This window comes from Dermacentor andersoni, chromosome 5, assembly GCF_023375885.2.
Source record: "Dermacentor andersoni chromosome 5, qqDerAnde1_hic_scaffold, whole genome shotgun sequence".
Taxonomy (NCBI): domain Eukaryota; kingdom Metazoa; phylum Arthropoda; class Arachnida; order Ixodida; family Ixodidae; genus Dermacentor; species Dermacentor andersoni.
The window spans coordinates 28,680,145-28,702,366 of NC_092818.1; the positions used below are offsets into that span (position 1 = coordinate 28,680,145).

The 22,222-nt window shown below is 46.3% G+C and overlaps 1 pseudogene; it reads left to right on the plus strand.

Annotated features, from left to right (window-relative positions):
- The first annotated feature begins 18,482 nt into the window (after window positions 1-18,482).
- Window positions 18,483-20,586, plus strand: LOC140218517 (uncharacterized; annotated as a pseudogene).
- The last annotated feature ends 1,636 nt before the right edge of the window (window positions 20,587-22,222 follow it).

Below are 22,222 nucleotides of genomic sequence, written 5' to 3' on the forward strand. Positions count from 1 at the left end.
CAGTCTTTGTATCGTCGGAGAAGACTTCTGATCTGTTGCTGCTTACTCATAGGAAGACTTGGATTCACGTCGACGTCTGGTTCGGGGACAATGCTCATCGGGGTAGATGCGGCTGAATCCGAGAGGACAAATGCATTGCTGGTTTCCACAATTTCCTCGATGTATGCGATTGTCGTGCCCTTGTTGATGTGCTTGAACTCTTGGCTGAAGTTGGTTAGCATAACTTCCACATGTCCTCCGTGGAGTCGAGCGATCCCTCTTGCGACGCAAATTTCACGGTCGAGCAGTAGATGTTGGTCGCCCTCGATGACGCCTTCTACGTCAGCGGGTGTTTCAGTGCCGACGGAAATAATAATGCTGGAGCGCGGCGGGATGCTCACTTGATCTTCGAGCACACTCAAAGCGTGGTGACTACGAGGGCTCTCCGGCGGCATCGCTTTATCTTCCGACAGCGTTATTGACTTCGACTTCAGGTCGATGATTGCGCCGTGTTGGTCCAGGAAGGAACGGCCGTCTCCCTTTCAATGTTAGCCACCTCCTGGGAAAGGAACTCAAGAATACATACAGACTGGTCTGGTGTCCAGGACACGCAGGCCTGGAGGGGAATGAGAGGGCTGACGCTCTAGCTCGAGAGCTCACGAACCGAGCGGAGCAACCATCGCACTCCCATTCACAACCCGCCGCTTCACAGGGATGCCGTCGCGAGGAGGAGAATAACGATCTGACACGTATGGCACCACGCGATATTCTTGCTCACCAGCGCGGCATGCGGCAAAAATACGGCGCACCCCACACATCTTTGCAAGGGGAAGACGCAATAGATCTCCGCAGGATTCAAACGGGGGTCTACCCAAATTTATTAAGATTGAGCAAAATTTTCCCAACGATGTACGGGCGTGCCTGTCCGTGGTGTAGCGACTCACCACCGTCTTTGTACCACATCTCATGGGGATGCCAAAATAGACCGCCGAATTTAAATGCCTACTTAGTTAGGTATAATCTAACCAACACACTGGAGCAATGGGAGGCACAACTCGCCAGCTCAGACCCGAAGGTGCAGGAGGCTCTTCTTGGTCACGTTCGGCTAGCGGCAGAAGCCAGTGGAGCCCTGGACTTGGGGCACCACCCATCAAGCTCCTAATCCCCTATCCCCATTTCCCCAGTTCAATAAAGTTATTCTCTCTCTCTCATTTAAACAACTTGCGGTGGATGGAGGAGCACTGCGTTTTTCCAACGCGGCGCGCGTTCTGAAAACAAATTTTCTCCGTGGCTGCAACGCTAGAGCGGCAACGCGTGGAGCATTTTCTTGGTGGGTTTCGTGAGGCTGGCTGCACCGTAAACGCGATTGCTTTTCTTCGATTGTGCGTGGTTCATCCTACACGGAAGCGCAACAATGCCTGGTTGTTGTTGCGCACCAAACTGCAAGTCCAATTATGACGGAGGACCAAGCGTCCGGGTGCACAAGTTCCCATCTGACCAAGCCACTTGGGAAGCATGGACGAGAGCAGTTCCTCGGCAGGACTTCTCGCCAACGAAGTACACAGCGGTAAGTATTTCTTCTCTCTGTGGTTATTCTGGGTTTCCAGATGAATGGGTTTCGTCAACATAGTGCGCAGTGTATTCTTGCACGCGTCCACAATAGATGGGTCTCTGCACCTGTCGACGCGCTTGTAAATTCAACGTTTTCGTCGAGCTTCATACCTGTAACTGCTTTCTTTTTTTTTATTTCAGCTCTGTGAAAAGCATTTCTCGCCATCGGATTACTTGAAGACGACATCTTACACGGACGTCAAGACAGGAAAAGTAGTCGAAGTTGCCACGAAAGACATTCGTCTGAAGAAAACTGCAGTTCCTAGCTAGTTTCCCAATTGCCCTGCCTATTTATCGCGTCCGCAAGCGTGCGTTCAAGAATCGCCGCGTGCGAAAAGAGCGCGCTTGGAAGCCACATATTTGCAAAAAGCAATAATACTTTCTCAGCAAACCCAAGCAGAAGAGGACGCCAAAAAGGTGGTTGGTAGCTTTGCGGACTTGCTCAAGGCCTTGCCAAGCTTTCAGAGTTCGGGCTTCTGGACAGTTTTGAACAAGGGCTCCAATGTTTTCTTTTTGGACTTGTCACTTCAATTTGCTCCTGCAGTCCGTACTTCGGTGATCGTGTACACCGACCTGCGCGTCGAAGTATATTTTGGTGAAACGCGTGTGAGGAAGTGTGGTGATGTGTTAGTTCCTGAAAAGCTGTGGGACTAGAGAGATTTGAAAAGTGTGTTACACATGATCGAAGAGACACATAAGGATATCAGCACTGAGCGTTCTGAAAAGGCCCGTCATCTACTGACACTGGTTTCGACATTGCTAGAGGAAGTAAGTGGACAACATTTTTCACGCGAGTTGCAAGAATGGCATTTGGAAATGCTTAAATTCTTGAAGAGTCAAGTTGATCTTGTTTTGAATAATGCTGGCCGATATCCCCCCGATTTATTGGTTTTTGCTAGCCTTTTGTTCACAATTTCATCTCATGCACACAGATTCCTGAGAAGTTCGATGAAGCTTAAGATGCCGCATCCTGATACGATCAGAAGACTGTGTTCATCGTACGATGTACGCCCTGAAAAGGAGCAGCAAGAATGTAGCTTTCTTTCCTATGCATAGCGTATTGTAAGCACATATAAAGAGCATGAAAAGACTAACTTTAATTATTGATGAGATTCACCTGCAATCACTTTTTGATTACAAGGCGGGCTTTGTTACTGGTGCTGCGGTAAATTCATGGACTGCAGGAAAAACTGCCCACGTATTTATGATACAGAGTCTGCTTTCTTCAAACAAGGATGTTGTACACATTCTTCCTGTGGCACAAATCGATGCTAAGGCGCTGCACGACTTCCTTCGGAAGATTGTTCTTGATCTAGAGGCATCTGGTTTTAGAATAATCGCAGTGATCTCGGATAATAACTCTATAAACACAAAAGCCATGTCCTACTTCGCTAAGACGGCAAGTGTCAGCATTGTTTACCAGCATCCTGCTGACCCATCACGACCCCTGTTTTTCGTGGTGGACCCAGTTCACATACTAAAGTGTATAAGAAATAACTGGCTGAATGAAAGAAACATTGGCAAATGCATGTACTTTCCTGAACCGAAGAGTGATGAGGCTGAACCAAAGGTACTTACAGCATCTTTCAAGGTATTATGCCAGTTGCACGAAGGTGAAAAGTATGAGCTCTTGAAGCTAGCGCCAACGTTCACTTTGAAGGCACTGAACCCCTCGAACATGGAACGGCAGAACGTTAAACTGGCCTTAAAGATTTTTAACTCATCTACTGTTGCTGTTAGTGTCGCAACGTTCCAGCATGCAAAGGAAACATCTCAATATGTCGACACCATTTTGACTTGGTGGAACATTATTAATGTCAAGACGCCAAGAAAAGGACAGCGGTTGCTAGATCAGTTGCAAGGTCCAATAGTTTCATCGTCGTGTCCTCAACTAGAATTCTTAGAGAGAATAGTTCAATGGCTTGATCACTGGGGAAGCCTCAAGCATGACAATGGCCGCCTGATACGTGAAACGCACAAAGCTTTCAGCCACACTACCCACGCCTTGCACGAACTTGCCATATACTGTCTCGAAGAGCTTCATTTCGAGTATGTTCTTTTGGGCAAATTTCAAACTGATAGTTTGGAGGATCGCTTTGGATAGTATCGGCAATTGTCTGGTGCCAATTACCACGTGTCTATAAGGCAGATATATGAATCTGAAAACAAATTGCTTTTGCAGAAGGTTCTGGGCCTGCCAGATTTGGACATGCTACTACCACCGAGGGCGAGCACGTTGGAGACAAGTGTAAATTGAGGAAACGGCCAGTTTCACGTCACTGTGACTGACTCTGACATTGAAAAAAAAACATTAGGGCTACCGGCACTAACATATGTTGCCGGCTATTGTGCCCGTGTAGCTCTAAAAAAGTTGACATGCGCATCTTGCAGTGAAAGCCTTGTGATGCAAGACGTCGATCTAGATGACCCTGAGAATGCATTAATCACGAAGATGACGAGGGGTGGCCTGAAGTTTCCACGAGCAGTTGTAGTTAATGCTGTACTCTTCACTGAAATTACATTGTACAAGCTCAGGACACCAGAATATGCCGTACGATTTTTCTGGCTTCCTAGGCAGAAAGATGCTCTTGTCGGCCTTGTGTTCGCTACGCTTCATGACTTTGAGGATGTAGATGTGTGTGATTTCGGTCATCCTGCACAGGAGGTAATGGACATGTTGTAAGTGCTGCAGTGAATACACTGCTGAACAACTTGTGCCGCACAGAAAGCGACAAATTACGCAACGCCAAGAACGACCGAAAATTGCACACCTTGAAGGCCTGAGGTATGTTTCTCATTATTTATTTTTATTCATGAAGCTCTGAATCTGGATCCACGAATAGCGATGTTTCGTTCTCACATCAGTTAACAGACGTCAAGAACAAACTGGATCAGCTTACAACAATTGTAGAAGCACTTGTGGTTAAGATGGAAGAACTTCTGGAATTCAAAACCTCGGGAGAAAAGCTGAATGAGTCTGTTGGGGTAATACAGAAGTCTATTGAGTTTCTGTCCTCAAAATACGATTCCGTACATTCGGCGGTGTCGGATAGCCAAGCTGAACTTGGCCAGCTTCGTGCCCAGTGCGAGACGTTGTCATCGACAGTCTCTTCTCAGGCTGCAGCCCTCCACAGTATGACCACTGAATTCAATGCCCTCGAGCAGTACACCAGAAGGTGTAATTTTGAGATACACGGTTTCCCCGTTCAGCATAACGAGGACCTGATATCTGTACTGGGTCAAGTGGCGGAAAAGCTTGATATAGAGTTTCAGCCTTCAGAAGTTTCTGCTGCACACAGGCTACCAGCTCGCAAGGATTCCATCCCGGCCATTCTTGTGCAAGCACAAACTGTAGCGATCAAGCAAAAGTGGCTCGATTCTCGCAGTTGTCTCCCAAGTCTTGTCTTTAATGGAATGGCTCCAAATCCTCGGCTATATTTCAACGACAATCTCACACGCGCTAACCGAGATTTATTTCGTCAGGCTCGCCTAAGAGGGAAGCAAAAGGACTACAAGTTTGTCTGGACACGCAACGGAAGGGTGCTGGCCAGAAAGGCTGAGGGTGCTCCTGTCATTCGCATTGATACTTCCATTGACCTCGAAAAGCTCGTATAAATATGGTTGTAGCTAGACCACTCTCGTTTTATACCTTCTCAGACGTTCATAACTTTTTTATTGCTAACACCGGTAATGCCTTCACTGCCACCCATGTTAATATCCGCAGCATCCGTAAACACTGGAATCATTTTTGCGCTTTAACTTCGCCTTTCCTGTCCATCTGTGACGTCTTTGTTTTGACAGAAATTAATGTTCCTGCGGACGCTATGTCTTCTTATTCTATACCAGGTTATAAGTTGTTTTCATACACTCGCACGTTGCGTAAAGGTGGGGGCGTGGCGGTATTTGCGAAAGACAAATGGTCTGTATCAGAAATACCGCTTTCCTTTTCGCAAGCTGAAGTTGTTGCTCTGCGACTATGCTCATCTGGGACTTCATTGCTTCTTTTGTCTATGTACCGGCCGCCTTGTTGCAATGTTCGCTTATTCTTATCAGAGCTTGACACAGCCCTATCATCCCTATCTCTTGACGAAAACGTGTGTGTGCTAGGCGATATAAACATCGACACCCTCCGCCCCACTCTGCCACCGGTCGCCGATTATCTCGATCTATTATCTAAATGGGGATTAGAAGGCATTATACATCAAGCAACGCGTGAAGAATTTCTTTGTGGAAAGTTGGTTCAATCCTGCATTGACCATATTAATGTTCGGTGCTCCAATTATGTGATGCAGGCAGCTGTTGTTGAAACTAAGGTCGCTGATCATTACTTCGTCTGTTGTCGTCTTGTAGAAGATGCCACGCCTTCGAAAGTCACCAGCACGAAAAAGGAAATTTGCATTGTTGATCCTAAGCTCTTTGACGAATGCGTCACAAAGCATGACTGGCAGTCCATGTTATATACACTCTCTCCAGCTGATATATACGACCGTTTCGTTCAGATTCTCCACAATTACAGAAACAAATGCACCCGGTTTGTAAAAGTGAGATTACGTCGAGAAGAGAACAAATGGCTATCGCCACAAATTTTAGCGGCAATTAAGGAAAAAGACCTTATGTGGGCCCAAGCTAAAAGGGCTCCAAATTGTCCGGAGCTACTACTGAAATTTAAAACATGTAGAAATCGAGTGAATTCCATGACTCGGCTAGCAAAGCGAAATCATATGCGCCAAAAATTCAAAGAAGCTCGTTCGGACGTGAAAAAGACGTGGTCTCTTGCAAATGAATTAAGAGGTAAATTCAAACATGATGGTCGCCTGTTCCCACTTGAGCCCCATTTTTCTGCAGATGGAGCAACTGTTTCAAATGAATTTAATACATACTTCTCGCAGGTTTCTGGTACTGCTAAACCACACCCTGATCACTGTACTTTAAGGAACAGCGTATACAAATCTGCACACCTTCCTCCTCTATCAGAACTTGATCTCAGATCAATTCTTTTTAATCTAAAGACTGGTAAATCACCGGGCGTTGATGGCATTACTGTGGACGAATTACGCAGAAATTTCGACGCTGTTAAGTATGTGCTGTTATCACTGCTGAATCACATTCTAACCAATGGTATTGTACCTACAGAAATGAAAAAGGCCATAGTCATACCGCTCTTCAAGAGTGGTGCACGAAATAGATACGAAAATTATCGCCCAATTTCAATTTTGCCGTGTATCTCTCAAATATTAGAAAAACACCTTCTGCAAGTCATGTCATCGTACCTCGACACCAGTAGCATTATTTCAAGTACGCAGTACGGTTTTGTTCCAGGCAGAGGCACACAGGCTCTCCTAGAGGATATTTCAGACATTATAAATTCAGCTTTTGATGCTAACCAGGTCGTATGTGCTCTTTTTCTTGATGTTAGCAAAGCTTTCGACAGTGTTTGCCATAGTCTTTTGTTATATAAACTTTCCTTGATGGGATTTCGTGGGCCTTTCCTAAAACTACTCTCTAACCTTTTGGAGGATAGAACGCAGTTAGTCTCCATTGGTCAGTACCGGAGTAATACAACTTCAATAAAAGCCGGAGTACCTCAGGGATCTATATTAAGTCCACTTCTTTTCAATCTATATGTGAATGACCTTGCCGCTGCTACCCCTATTTTTACATTTCAGTACGCAGACGACACAGTTATCTTGTCTCAAGCTCCCCGTTTTTCAGATGCAATCTCCCTTTTACAAGATGCAACGATCAGCGTTATGAACTGGTTTAATAACAATGTCATTAAAGTAAACGTCTCGAAAACACAGCTTATATGTTTTCATAATCCTTTGAAGAAGGTCAGTTTAAACTTTCCATTACTGGCACACTCTTCATCTTGCTCCCCCTGCACCTGCTCACCCGTTCCATATGTTTCAACAGTGAAATACCTCGGCGTTTTCCTCGACAGTGACTTCACATGGAATACGCATCTGGCCCATATATGCTCAAGATTACGTGCAGTTTCAGGTACATTATACCATATCAGATATTACATGCCACTCTCAGTTCGTAAAATGGTTTTGCAAGCTTTGGGTTACGGCATGCTTCGCTATGGGATTACGGTGTACGGTCACTGCGCGATTCGATGGAAAAATAGAGTCAACTCTATCCTTCGATCAATTCTGAAAATTATTGGTTATGATTTAGGTTTAACCACCGGCATCGACCTTTTCAAAGCCTTAAGGTTGCCAAATTTTAACGCCCTTCTAGCGGAAACGGCCATCCTGAGGCATTTCTGGTCGCACAAATACAAGGTTGAATATGTTCCTGCTCGTTGTCTCCGGCCGAAAGACCGTTTTCGGGTGCCTCGCTGTTCTACCAAGTACGGTCAGCGCACTCGTCATTACTTCATCCCTTCCTCTCTCAATAAACTACCAGCAAGCGCCTTTCGCGCGAAATCAAAGTATAAATTAAAACAAATTCTTCGTCGCATTAACCTCTAATCCATTATGCGGTTGGTTTCTTTCATTTGTATTAAAACCCTACATAAATTTAGGGTCAATTTATTTGTTTCATTTTACGCCTACTGATGTGTGTGAATAGAGCCTGGAAAGAATACTTTCGTTTTGTTTCAATGCCCTGCTCCCTGCTGACCTCATATGTATATTCCTGTCTCTTTTTGGTTCCTATTTTCATTTTGTCTTTTTTGGCTGTTGTCAATAGGATAATTGACGGATTTTAAGTGACATACAAATGCCTGATGTATGTTTTCTTGCTCTGTTTAAGTATTGTGGGTTATGTTACTTTTCATCGCAGGATACGTGGTTTGTGTGCAATTTTTTGCCTCCTCATTGCTGTTTGTGTATATCCCTTGTGTCCGTGCCTGTTAACAATGCTTCTGCATATCTTGCGTTATCCGCGATATTACATCGTGTTAAACGCTGTCTGTCGGCTCTGCCCTTCAAGCCCAATGCGGCTTTGGCAGGCCTATTATGTATTAGTGTTAGCGGAATTCTGTGTCAATAAAGTATTATTATTATTATTATTATTATTATTATCTACGTATGTTTGTGTTGACATCTACGTTGTTTGGTTAAAAAGAAAGCTTTGGCGTAGCTAGGACTTATTTGCCTACATTATCGAAATTTAAACCCTGCATTTTGGCGAATTCAAATGTTAGCGTTTGAGTGCATTGTGCTACCTGTTTATGATTCGAACTCTCCAGGCTACCGCAATCCATTAATTGCATGTTTTCCTTCAGGACTGAGAGTGGGCCTCTCGTTTCTGACTTACCTTTTGCCCAGTATCTCAGCATTTTATGAAGACCAAAAAGGCCTGCAAACAAGGTCGGTGGAAATAAAAGAACCACAAGAAATGGTACGACAAAGACGGAAGCTTATTCTATTTGACAATTAGTCGTGCGTGACCCTATAATAATAAAATTTTCACAATAAAATGAACCTCGATATTCGTGTGTCCAGCGAGGACTGTTTTACGCAATGCAAGAGTGAAAATGATAATTGCATATGGAAGATTTAAAATGCTTGTTTTTGAATGCAGTTCTTATCATTTGTGAATAAAGTATATTCTGTGTCTTCAATATGCAGTTTTCCTCTTTCTTTCTTTCCGTCTAAGGTTGAAGTGACTAAGCAGCATGCAGTTTGCTTGTCTTAGTCTCGACCAAACATCACAAGCACAATAAGGCCGGTCGTGTTGTGATACACGCAAAAAAAAAAGAATGTCGCTAGTCAAGTAATCTAACGTATGAAATAATCTTGCTTTCTATGGTGGTGTTGACTGCAGTGAACCAGCGGCTCCCCCTTAATTTTTTGCGTCAGCTATACGTGTCTTGCTTTGGAGCCGAAGCATATGCATTTATAGGTTGCTGTCACTTTAAAGACAGCACTAATTTTCCCATGCCATAGTATTCGCGGCGCGCAAAGAGACGCCCTGCAAGCGCAACGAACCTAGGTGCGGAGACGCCGATGGCGTCGACTGTCCGGCCCATCCGACTAGCGTGACGTCACACCGGCGCGCGGAGGCCTTACATTTTTTTCTAGGTGGCTTTGGTCTAGCAAAGCAACATCGGTGCCACACGAACGCTGTTCGACTCAGCGCAGGCTCTGCCGCTCAGGGAGCGGTGGCCCTCCCGCCGGCCAGCATCTCGCCCACTGGCAGCAGACGCCGTCGGACGCCCACGTCCACCTTTGTCTCCGCGATCCTCCGCACCTTGCCACGGACGTCTCACCTGGCCGGAACTCTCGCCTCGTTCGGCCCAGGACCTTGGAACTATTTCCCACCTCGTTCGAACACTGCGAGAGTGCGCCTCACGCCACCGTGCTCGTGCACTCATTGCCTTCTTCGTTCTTCACGGATCTTGGTGGCAGCTCCGATCTTCAAGCGGCACCTCGCGGCACTCAGATATAACACCATCTATTCGGGACAAAGAAGCATAGCTTTCATCATGGAGGAACGAAACAAAGTAGGATAGGCCCTGACGTCAGGTTTTTGAAGCCCTCAGTGCAACCATGTTGGTATGCCATCTCCCTTTGTGCGTCCAGCCAGCTCGTCGGAGCTGATAGGCGAGAGTTTTGAAATTGCATTGCTACGAGCGGCTGGAAGGGTGTGCTGCTGACGCACATCAGAACAAAGCCCGCGAAATTTCGGTAACAGTTTTAGTGGAACATACGCACTCCTGTGCTTATCCTCAGCACATTGAAGAAGACGAAGAACCGCGACGTGAATAGTTGAGTGTGTCTCATACTGGCTGACACTCAGATCCATACATCTTAAACACAGCTTTCAAGGTTATACAAGGTTACACACCACGCTCCAAAGTCAGCTCGCCTCCCGAACAAAATGTGTTTTGAGAAAGACACTGGCGTAAAAATCTTATTTCACTCTTCAGAGGCCGAAAACAGCAGCGAGAGCTTCAGGAGCGCGGTTTCTATGCGAACTTTGACATTCGGGGTAACAATCCCAGTGCTCCTTGGCGAAAACTATGTGACTTTCGCCAAGCTTTCTAGAGCATGTCCGTGCTGGCTGAGGCCCTCCTCATCCGAAGGTATCGCACCTCCTCATCCGAAGGTATAGAGCACTTGTTGCAGTCGGGGGTGTACAATACAGCACATGAAGTAATTGAGGCCCACCTGTAAGGCCAATGTGCCAGAATAGCCAGAAAGGAAACGGGACGCAAAGTACTGGAAGATCTAAATATCGGCGGTCCACTATACGGCAACATGACAAGACATTCCGAAAGAGTGCAGTGGCAATTTTGCGACACTGCCCCTTCCAAAAAACATGCATCTAGAACATCATCAAAAAGCCAAGAAGGTGGACGAGATCTATTTGAAATTAGAGGAAGCCTTCTTCGTTGATGCTGCGGATCTGGTGGGAGGAGTCTCCACCATAGCTGTGGTGCATCAAAAGCAGACGGTCAATGGACTTTTTGTTCGGCACGGGGAAATTGCGTAATTGGAAGAGGTTCCGATCACCATGGCAGCTTCCCATCCTAGTTCCGAATACATGATTACGGACTCGCAAACTGCATATAGAAATTGCATCGGGGCCCAATTGCACCGCTAGCTTGCAGGATCCTGGAACAATCTATGGTCTTCGTTTCGCGCAATGAGCTGATTTGGGTGCCAGATCACGAAGGTGTAGAGTGAAATGACTGTGCACACGCTGTCCTTTGATCTTTTCTCCGCCGGGGTCCCTCCTCCTCCCTCGCCGAAGATTCAGACTTCCAAATGCCAATAGTAACTTCTGTCGATATATTACACCACTTGCGCTTATAGCGACGAAATTACCCGGGTCCGACCAAGCGATTAGATAAATCAGAAAAATGTCATTTACGAAGATTACAAACCATGTCACTTATTATGCAAAAAAGAGGTGGGGCGTGCAGACAGGACACAAGAGTAGAGAAGTGGACAACACGAACGCCGACTATCAAGTGAAGGGAGCACTGAGGCAAAAAAGGAAAGGAGACACAAAACTCATCTGCGCAAGCTCAGGAATGGCATCACCACGTGTCAGTCAGGTACATGTGTCGGTCCATGTGAGAGACAAGTGTTAAGGCAATTAATGTCTTCCTTCTGTAAGGTAATCGAAGGCGGACTCACGCACGCACTTCCTTCTTTATAGATATGCCATGGCTCTACCATAAGACGCGTATCTTCATTCCTATGCCTGTACAACATCACGTATTCATCTAACTCTGGCGTGCAGTTACAATCTTGGCAACGCAGGGAAAGGTAAAAGGCGATCCACCGGTTAACGACCTTTTATGCTCCATTAGCCTTTGATTGATACACCGCCCCGTTTGCGCTACGTAGAACTGGCCACAGCTACGGGCAATTTTATAAACCACACCCATACGACAGTCAAACCTGTTATTCCTATTGCGCTTCACTGGACAAATATCTGTTCTTTTTTTGCTTTTTACCTGCCCCTTTTCCCTCTGCACGGCAGCGCATATCTTATCTAGCTCATTGGGAGCAGTGAAAGCAACATTAACATCATATCAACTTGCAACTTTTTTTAAGCCTCTGCGACACTGAATGAATGTAGCAATAGCCACTACTCTTTTTTTTTTTTTTGCTATTACTGCTTTCTGTAATGCCGTCCGTCCCCCTCGAAACCGACTTTTTTAGGCGCTCAGCCACAGTGGCCACTGCTAGACCAGGATAACCTGCTTCTAATAGGCGCCGGGACCTGCGCATTAAAACTGGTGCTCATTTTGTGCATGCAGGATCTGGTGGGAGAAGACTTAAGGCACGACATTGCAATTCCGTTTTTTACTACTTTGGAATGCTTGGATTGAAAGTTTAGCCATGGCTTCGAAGGTCTTGGGGAGTACTGCCAACAAACGTGATATTGTTCTAAGACCAAGGAAATGTAAAAAAAAAAAACTGAATCACGCGTCGCTGAGGAAATTTCTTGCTAAACTTTAATCCTCCTCCATAAAGTTTAAATTGCTCACTTACTGAGGTAGCAGCGGAATCGAATTCTTCCCTATTGCAAAAAATCAGGTAATCATCAACGTAACGAAATATCTTGATAGCGCTGTCACCTACGGCTTTCTCTAAGCAGCTGTAAACGTTACTCAGGTAAATATTGCTAAGAATAGAAGCAACCTTCAGAAATGCCTGATTTCTGCAAAAAAAACGCCATCTCTCCACCCAATCAGCGCCGACTTCAATTAATTCAAAGAATTTCTAGAAAAGCTACCGTGGAAACACCGCATCTGTCAATAAAAGCCGACTTTTGCACTTGTTCTTGAATGCACTCATTTACGGAATACAGCAACTCGTCGTGCGGCAATGAATAATACAGGTCTTCGATATCCATACTAAAAGCTGTACAATGACCAGGATTTTCCTCTCTTAAATACTAAACTAGTGCCTGAGAATTACGCTAGCAAAAGGGGACTGAAAAAACTAGTGAAGCTAAGCGGTTCTGTAGGTGACTAGCGACACTGACCTGCCACGTCCCTTTCACTGAAACTATAGCACGAAAAGGAATTTCTTGCTGATGGGTCTTCAGCGAAAAAAAAAAACAGTTCTATGGAGAGGGATTTTGCTTTCTTGACATTAGAGACTACCCTATCAAGATTATGTCTTGACACGAGGTCAACCGCATGTTGCTTAGCTGCCGAAGGCTTAAGTTCTACTGGCTGTAAATTCTTTTCTATGGCTGAAATCACCTTTTCTGAAAACATGTCATCTGGCATAATTACCAAATAACCTTCCTTGTCAGATATTACTGGTCTAAGTTTATGCTCCGCAAGACAATTAACTAACGGCCGGGCAGGGTCAGACGTCTTAAAATGACAATTTGATTGTTTAATGCTAGCAATGCAATCTGAAATGCAGCGCGAGCGTTCGTCTTTCGGGACGAGCCTTGTTATACAGCGCGGCAGGCTTAAAACGTCAAAGGGTTTTATGTTAGGCTTAAAACAGTGCTTAGGACCTAAAGCAAGGGTTTTTCTAAGGGGATCGCCTATGGTGGCGTTTCCAAGGACCAGTACATTATTTGAAGTTGAAATATTAGAAAGGTGTTCCCTCTTGCTTTGTTGAAGCTCCGGAAATTTCATCCTCCACAGGAAGTCCGCGTGTTGCACGGCTAACGTATTCCAATCTTCGTAGGGGCGGTTCCAATGGCGTCCGGCTGCCATAATGAATCCTTACCAACTAGCTCAACTTTCTATCGTTCTAAGCGTCATTTAATAACCCAGTCATTCCGCCTAGATGGTATTGAGTCACAATTCTTTTCCACCGACTGTAAATTATGCGGGCCGAAGGCAGATTTGTACCATATGGTATGGGCGTTCAAGGCTAGTAGTGCCTTATGGACAATACAACAGCCAACTTGCGAAGGATCTGAGGCAGCCCTGTCCCACTCAATCCTCCAGGACCAGCGAGCCCTCGTGGGAAGAGCCAGGGCGGTGGCGTCAGCCAATGGAAATCCGGAATAAGAATCCTCCCACCCTTCTCCCAACTCCCCTCCCCTTTTATTGTCAGTAAAATATTTTCATCATCATCATCATTGATGCTTACCCGAGGAACCTGAAACAATTGACCACTTTCTATGAGCATGCTTGTCAAGTTAAATAACAGGAACGAATACGAATTGTCATTCTGGAAATTGGGTATTTGTTAAATTACTCAATATATCCTCACCTTCGGGCCTTCTTCATTGTGCGTTAGCGACAAGAGCATCTTCATGACAATTTGCGACTATCTCTGCGACACATAAATCTGGCATATTATTTGTTGAATTTAATAATTGGATAGCTCATGAGGACGCTAATTGTGTGTTCGAATTTATTCTAGTAGCACCAAAAAATAACAATGAAATTGCTGTTTGGTTATACTTACAATTATATTTATCTCTATATATACCAGGTAAATCCATTCCTAATTACCGTAAACGTTATGTCTATGTCTCACCCTGGTTTACTTTTTCGCTTAGATAATTCTCTGTCCGCCTTCGCTCCATTCTTTTACCGTCGGATACATGGGTAATTCCCCATAATGGGTCAGTGCCACACGTGACGAAGAAACTATGCTTTGAGGTGTTTGAAGTTACAGCCTACAAGGATGCTTGATAAGTTGCGGACATGTCCATTTCATCATCATCAGCCTGGTTACGTCCACTGCAGGGAAATGCCTCTCCCATACTTCAACAACCCCGGTCATGTACTAATTGTGGCCATGTCGTCCCTGCAATCTTCTTAATCACATCCGCCCACCTAACTTTCTGCCGCCCCCTGCTACGGTTCCCTTCCCTTGGAATCCAGTCCGTAACCCTCAATGACCATCGATTACCTTCCCTCCTCATTACATGTCCTGCCCATACCCATTCCTTTTTCTTGACTTCAACTAAGATGTCATTAACTCTCGTTTGTTCGCTCACCCAACCTGCTCTTTTCTTATCCCTTAACATTACACCCATCATTCTTCTTTCCATAGCTCGTTGCGTCATCCTCAATTTGAGTAGAACCCTTTTCGTAAGCCTCCAGGTTTCTGCCCCGTCGGTTAGTACTGGTAAGACGCAGCTATTATACGCTTTTCTCTTCAGGGATAATGGCAACCTGCTGTTCATGATCTGAGAATGCCTGCCAAAGGCACCCCAGCCCATTCTTATTCTTCTGATTATTCCCGTCTCATGATCCGGATCTGCCGTCACTACCTGCCCTAAGTGGATGTATGCCCTTACCTCTTCCAGTGCCTCGCTACCTATTGTAAATTGCTGTTCTCTTCCGAGACTGTTAAACATTACTTTAGTTTTCTGCAGATTAATTTTAGACCCACTCTGCTGCTTTGCCTCTCCAGGTCAGCGAGCATGCATTGCAATTGGTCCCCTGAGTTAGTAAGCAAGGCAATATCATCAGCGAATCGCAAGTTACTAAGGCATTCTCCATTAACTTTTATCCCCAATTCTTCCCAATACAGGGCTCTGAATTCCTCCTGTAAACACGCTGTGAATCGCATTGGAGATATCGTATTACCCTGCCTGACACCTATCTTTATTGGGATTTTGTTGCTTTTTTAATAGAGGACTACGGTGACTGTGGAGCCACCATAGATATCTTTCAGTATTTGTACATATGGCTCGTCTACACCCTGGTTCCGTAATGGCTCCATGACTGCTGAGGTTTCGACAGAATCAAACACTTTCTCGTAATCAATGAAAGCTATTATAAGGGTTGCTTATATTCCGCACATTTTCTATCACCTGATTGATAGTGTGAATATGGTCTATTGTTGAGTACCCTTTACGGAATCCTGCCCGGTCCTTTGCTTGACAGAAGTCTAAGGTGTTCCTGATTCTATTTGCGATTACCTTAGTAAATAGTTTGGAAGCAACTGACTGTAAGCTGATCGCTCAATAATCTTTCAAGTCTTTGGCGTCCCCTTTCATATGGATTAGGATTATGTTAGCGTTCTTCCAAGATTCCGGTACGCTCGAGGTCATGAGCCATTGCGTATACAGGGTGGCCAGTTTCTCTAGAACAATCTGCCCACCATCCTTCAACAAATCTGCTGTTACCTGATCCTCCCCAGCTGCCTTCCCCCTTTGCATATCTCCCAAGGCTTTATTTACTTCTTCCGGCGTTATATGTGGCATTTCGAATTCCTGAACTATTTTCTCTTAAATTATCGTCGTGGGCTCCACTGGTACTGAATAAATCTCTATAGAACTCCTCAGCCACTTGAGCTATCTCATCCATATTAGTAATGATATTGCCGCCTTTTTCTCTTAACGCATAAATCTGATTCTTGCCAATTCCTAGTTTCTTCTTCACTGCTTTTAGGCTTCCTCCGTTCCTGAGAGCATGTTCAATTCTATCCATATTATACTTCCTTATGTCAGCTGTCATACGCTTGTTGATTAACTTCGAAAGCTCTGCCAGTTCAATTCTAGTTGTAGGGTTAGAGGCTTTCATACATTGGCTTTTATTGATCAGATCTTTCGTCTCCTGCGATAGTTTACTAGTATCCTGCCTAACGGAGTTACCACCGACTTCCATTGCACACTCCTTAATGATGCCCACAAGGTATTTGTTCATTGCTTCAACACTAAGGTCCTCTTCCTGAGTTAAAGCCGAATACCTGTTTTGTAGCTTGATCTGGAATTCCTCTATTTTCGCTCTTACCGCTAACTCATCGATCGGCTTCTTATGTACCAGTTTCTTCCGTTCCTTCCTCAGGTCTAGGCTAATTCGAGTTCTTACCATCCTGTGGTCACTGCGGCGCACCTTGCTGAGCACGTCCACATCTTGTATCATGCCAGGGTTAGTGTCGATTTAAAGCGATGCATTAAGCTTCCTCGACACAGTCACCAGTATGCTGCGTTCGTGACCCTTGATTTAGCTAAAGCAGGCGCAAGTGTGGAGCACGTCATACTCCTTAACATTTCATTTAGCACGATTTTTTTCCGGTATATTCATTTGAATTATTAAATTTTTAAAATATAGGAAATTATCATGTTTTGAAGGTTGCTTTTTTACGAAAAAATATAATTGTCACTGCTTGTCACCCGTTCACCATCGGCGCGATGCCGTCGACGGGGTATACAAGCGGGTTGGCCGTTCTGTACTCAAGCGGACAAAGCGAATGAATGGATGAAACCACGTTTATTCCACATTAAAATGCGCTGAAGACGCTGCGGTGGAAAGAGGAAGGGTATTATTGCAAAAGGGGAAGGGTAAGGCTGCCACTGTTTTATTAATGAACGTCCTGGAGGCAGCTATGTGGGGACCGCATGACGCTTGTGGCTGTCGCAGCAGAGCCGATCGCCGACGGGTGGTGCTGCAGGGTCCTGAAGGAACAGCAGCAGTGCTCGCCAGAGCTCGATGGCATGGTCCGGAGACGTGGTATCCGATCAAGCCGACGTCCGGAGAGAAGAAGGCGAGGGTCCCCGCTGTATGGTGGCCAGGGCTCGAAGCGTTGGTGGGATGTAGAGGGGGCACTCCCAACAAAGGTGGTTTAGATCCGCAAGACATGTGCTCATGGAACAGAACCCACTTACGGGTGGTGGCGTGCCCGCCTTGTGGAAACGGTTCAACAAGTGAGGAATAAGGAGGGTGCTTGTCTGGATTCTCCGAAGCAAGACTGACTCTCGCCGTGTGAATACCTTCGGTGGAAGTGACGGTATAGAGAGTGGATTGCCCACTGCTGCGAGGTAGGCGGCACGTCGTTGTTTGGTCGCATGCTTGTCTGCCATTAGGTCTGCTACCTCAGGTGTGGTAGCTAGGAGAGGATAAGGATTATCGGAGGCTCAGGCTAGCGCGGTAGAGAGATGAGCGCGCGCCAGTCTATGAGCCTTCTCGTTTCCGGGGATACCGCATTGCGCAGGGACCCAGTGAATGGTAACATCGTGACCACAGTCGCGGAGCAGGCGTGCTTGGTGCCGCACCTTCTGCAGTACGGGACCTGTGTAAATAACATGAGCACATGCCTGATGGGCAGCATGATAATCTGTGTAAACATGGTGGCGAACAGGCTTAGTTTGAGACGAAGTTGCCAGGGCCCACTCCAAATAATCTGGGATGGCCATTGTTGTGTCATCACCTCTTAGATAAAACCTGTAGTGGCACTCTGACGTCACTGAAGTCTTGAATCGTGTATATTAGATAGAACGCACGTGCTTGTGTGTGTGTGTCTGTGATGTCACTGATTAGTGGCACTGTATAGCTATATAAGACGGCCACGTAAGGGCCTTGTGGTTCTTTTCCGTTGTATTGCAAGTGGCAATAAACATGTGTTCTTGCAAGTAGGCTGCTGCGTGCTTGAAGACAACAGTGGTGTCGAAGATGGTGTTCTCATAGCGGATGATAACCAGGCCACGGCTGAAGCGCTGATTGCGGCTCCAGCAGTTTGGGAACAGCGGGCGTCTAGGCGGACTACCACAGCATGGCTTCCTTCGGCCGCTTCGAGCCGTTCATGGAGGAGGGAGACGAAGACTTCGAATCTTATGTGGAACGCTTTGAACACTACATCCGTGCCACCGAGGTCAGCGACGACTTGAAGGTATCCGCTTTTGCGACGGCCTTTGGAAAACAGACTTACCGCACGTTGAAGAATTTGTTGGCCCCAGTGAAGCCCAAAGTGAAAACATACGACGAACTGGTCAGGGCTCTCAAAGGGCACTATTCACCGACGCCCTTGGTGATAGCGGAAAGGTTCCGGTTCAACCGTAGGTCGCAGCAGGAAAACGAACCAGTTGCTACGTTAGCATTAGAACTGAAAAGTTTGGCTGCATCCTGTGAGTTCGGGCAATTCCTGGATGACGCTTTGCGGGATCGGTTCGTGGCCGGTCTGAGAAACGAAACAGCACAAGCTGAGCTCCTGAAGAAGAGTACCCAGACGTTCCACGCTTCTTATGACCTTGCCAAAAGGGGGGGAACTCGCTCGCACCGAAACAAGGAAGAATCATCCTAAAGACCTCAGCGAGGTGAACTTGGTCCAGCAACCCCAACAAAGAAAACCCAAGGCCTCTGCATGGGCAAGACGGGCAGCGAGCAAGAACACGGAGCGGCAAGTCGAATCAACTGACTGTTTCCGTTGCGGATCAACGCACACCGCCGCAGCCTGCCCCTTTCGCAAATATCGATGCCGGGCCTGCAAAAACGTGGGACACCTGGCAAGGGTCTGCAGAACGACACCACGTTCGGTACACACCCTTGAAGAGAGCACTGGTTTAGAAGGCTCGTGTGACTCGGACAGTATAAGTGGTGAGGACGATATTTTGCTGAGCCATATTTTTTCATGTAACAGTAATGACGGTAGCTACATTGTGAAAGTTAGGATTGCAGGTAGGAATGTGATAATGCAAGTTGACGGAGGAGCATCTGTGTCTATCGTACCAGAAAAGATGTACCGGCAATATTGGTCTGATTTACCTATAGAAAGTTGGAGTTTACGGCTAAAAACGTACGGAGGTGTCCCGCCGGCAATTACAGGCAAGTTGACTGTGCGCGTAGAGCACAATGGTCAAACAGCGACCTTGCCTTTAATTGTAGTCCAAACACCACAAATGTGTGACACTTTGTTGTTGGGACGTAATTGGCTTTGAAAGCTTTGAAGCTGGATTGGACGAGCGTGTGTAATATCGGTCTTGATAAATCAGCCGCTGTCATCGAAGAATTTTCGGAAGTGTTTGAGCCGGCTCTAGGACTGATAGGTGACACATCGGTGAACTTTGTGCTAGAAGACAGCAGTACACCTGTTTTATGTAAGCATCGACCTGTGCTATTAGCACTCAGGGATGCCGTAGCACAGGAATCTCATTCACTAGTGGAACCCACCTAGGCCTTTTTCGATACACTCGTATGCCGTACGGAATAACACGTGCTGCGTCTGTTTTCCAAGCAATGATGGATGACATGTTAAAGGGTTTAGACAGAGCTTCATGTTATCTTAATGATGTGTTAATAGCAGGAGAAACAACGGAAGAATGCTACAATAAGGTCGAAGCTGTGCTGACACGGTTCAGGGAACGGGGTGTGAAATTGCGGAAGGAGAAATGCAAGTTTTTTGTGAATGCGGTGACCTATTTGGGTCACGTGATTGATGACAGAGGAATCCGTCCTTCAGAAGACAAGGTGCGCGCTATCAAGGTAGCACCAACGCCAAAAAAACAAGAACGAGCTACGCGCCTACTTATGCTTGTTAAATTTCTATGGGAAATTCGTGCCGAACATGTCAGCACAGCTTAAACCATTATATGACTTGCTAGCTGAGAATGTTAAGTGGAAATGGACGGCTTCCGCAGAAAAAACCTTCAAGGAATCCAAGGGCTGGCTGCTCAGTGCCTCCGTACTCGCCTACTATGACCCTTCCAAGGAGCTAGGGTTGGTTTGCGACGCGTCTTCGTATGGTTTAGGCGCAGTCCTTTTTCACAAGGAAGGATCTGAAGAAAGACCAATCGCTTTTGCGTCTAAGACTCTGACTAATACGGAGCAGGCGTACGCCCATGTCGAAAAAGAAGCCCTGGCTGTCATGCACGGGCTAAAGAAGTTTCACAAGTACCTTTTCGGGCGGAAATTTGGGATCTACTCCGACCATCAACCCTTAGTGGGGCTATTAGGACACGGTAAGCCAATTCCTGCTATGTCGGCGGCACGCGTGCAGCGTTGGGCCTTACAGATTGCTGCTTATGACTACAAATGGGTTTATCGCACATCGCGGGATATCGGCAACGTTGACGCACGTTCACGCCTGCCGCTTCCGAACACAGCTGGCGGGTGCACAGATGACGTGTGTGACGTATACATATGTTTTTCTACGCTGGACGAGATCCCACTCTCGGCAGAAGACATTAGAGGAGAAACAAGCAAAGACAAGCTGTTATCAAAGGTGTTCTTTTACACGGAGGTCGGCTGGCCTTCAAAAGTGTCTGATGACGCTTTGGCGCCATATTTTGTGCGACGAAGTGAGCTTTCATTTGACAGAGAATGCGTGACGTGGGGAAATCGAGTGATAGTGCCAATGTCTCTTCGCGGAAAAGTGCTATCGTTGTTGCATGAAGGCCATCCAGGAATGGCACGTATGAAAATGCTGTCTAGAGGCCACGTGTGGTGGCCCCGCCTTACGCAAGACGTTGAACAAACAGTGAAAAAATGCGTCACATGCCAGTTGACCCAAAATGCGGCACCCAAAGTTCTTGTAATGTCATGGGGAGTGTCTAGGCGCCGGTGGAAGCGTGTGCACTTAGATTTTGCTCATCGTGACCAACATTGGTTTGTGGTCCTAGTTGACTCCTATTCAAAGTTGGTTGAAGTGTTTGTCATGAAGTCAACTAGTAGTGAAAAGACAATAGAGAAGCTGCGCACAGTATTTGCCGCGTACGGGTTACCGGAAGAAGTGGTCACAGACAATGGCCCGCAGTTTACATGAGCACTTTTCGAGACATTCATGAGACGGGATGGAATTCGGCACACTAAATCGCCTCCTTTTCATCCAGCATCGAATGGCAGCGCGGAACGTTGTGTACAGACTTTAACAAAAATCTTATTAAGCAGGTCATGGACGAACAAAGAAATGGGCAGATGAAGTCTCTCCAGCACCGGATCGACCAGTTCCTATTCAATTATAGCAACACTCCAACAGGGGTCACTGAAGACACACCAGCCCAGCTATTCATATCGTGGAAACCTAGGACAAGGTTGAGCCTTCTCCATCTGGATATCCAGCAAAGGATGAAAGAAAAACTTAAGCGAACAAATCAGTCGGCAAATCTGCGACGAGGTGCGTGGAGGGACTTCGAGGAAGGAGAAGGCGTCCTTGTGCAGGGTCTACGACCCGGGGAAGGGGAGTGGTTGAGCGGCGAGGTAAATAAACCTGAGTTCAAGCACTTATGTGGTCGGGATAGGGAACGAAGAGCGGTACGTTCATGTTGATAATCTGCGACCGCGAACATTTCAGGACTGCTTCCCGCAATCGGTTCATGCACCATCTCCAAACACGCCAGCATGTAGCCAAGACATTGTGTCTCGCACGTCTCAAGCTGCACATCCTGTCAACGATAGCAAAGCGCGAGAGACGGTTCAGGCACCGTCTCCAAACACCGAACCGCCAGCATGTAGCCACGACATTGTCTCTCGCAGCTCTCTAGGTGCACACCCTGTAAACGACGAAGGTGAGCAAAA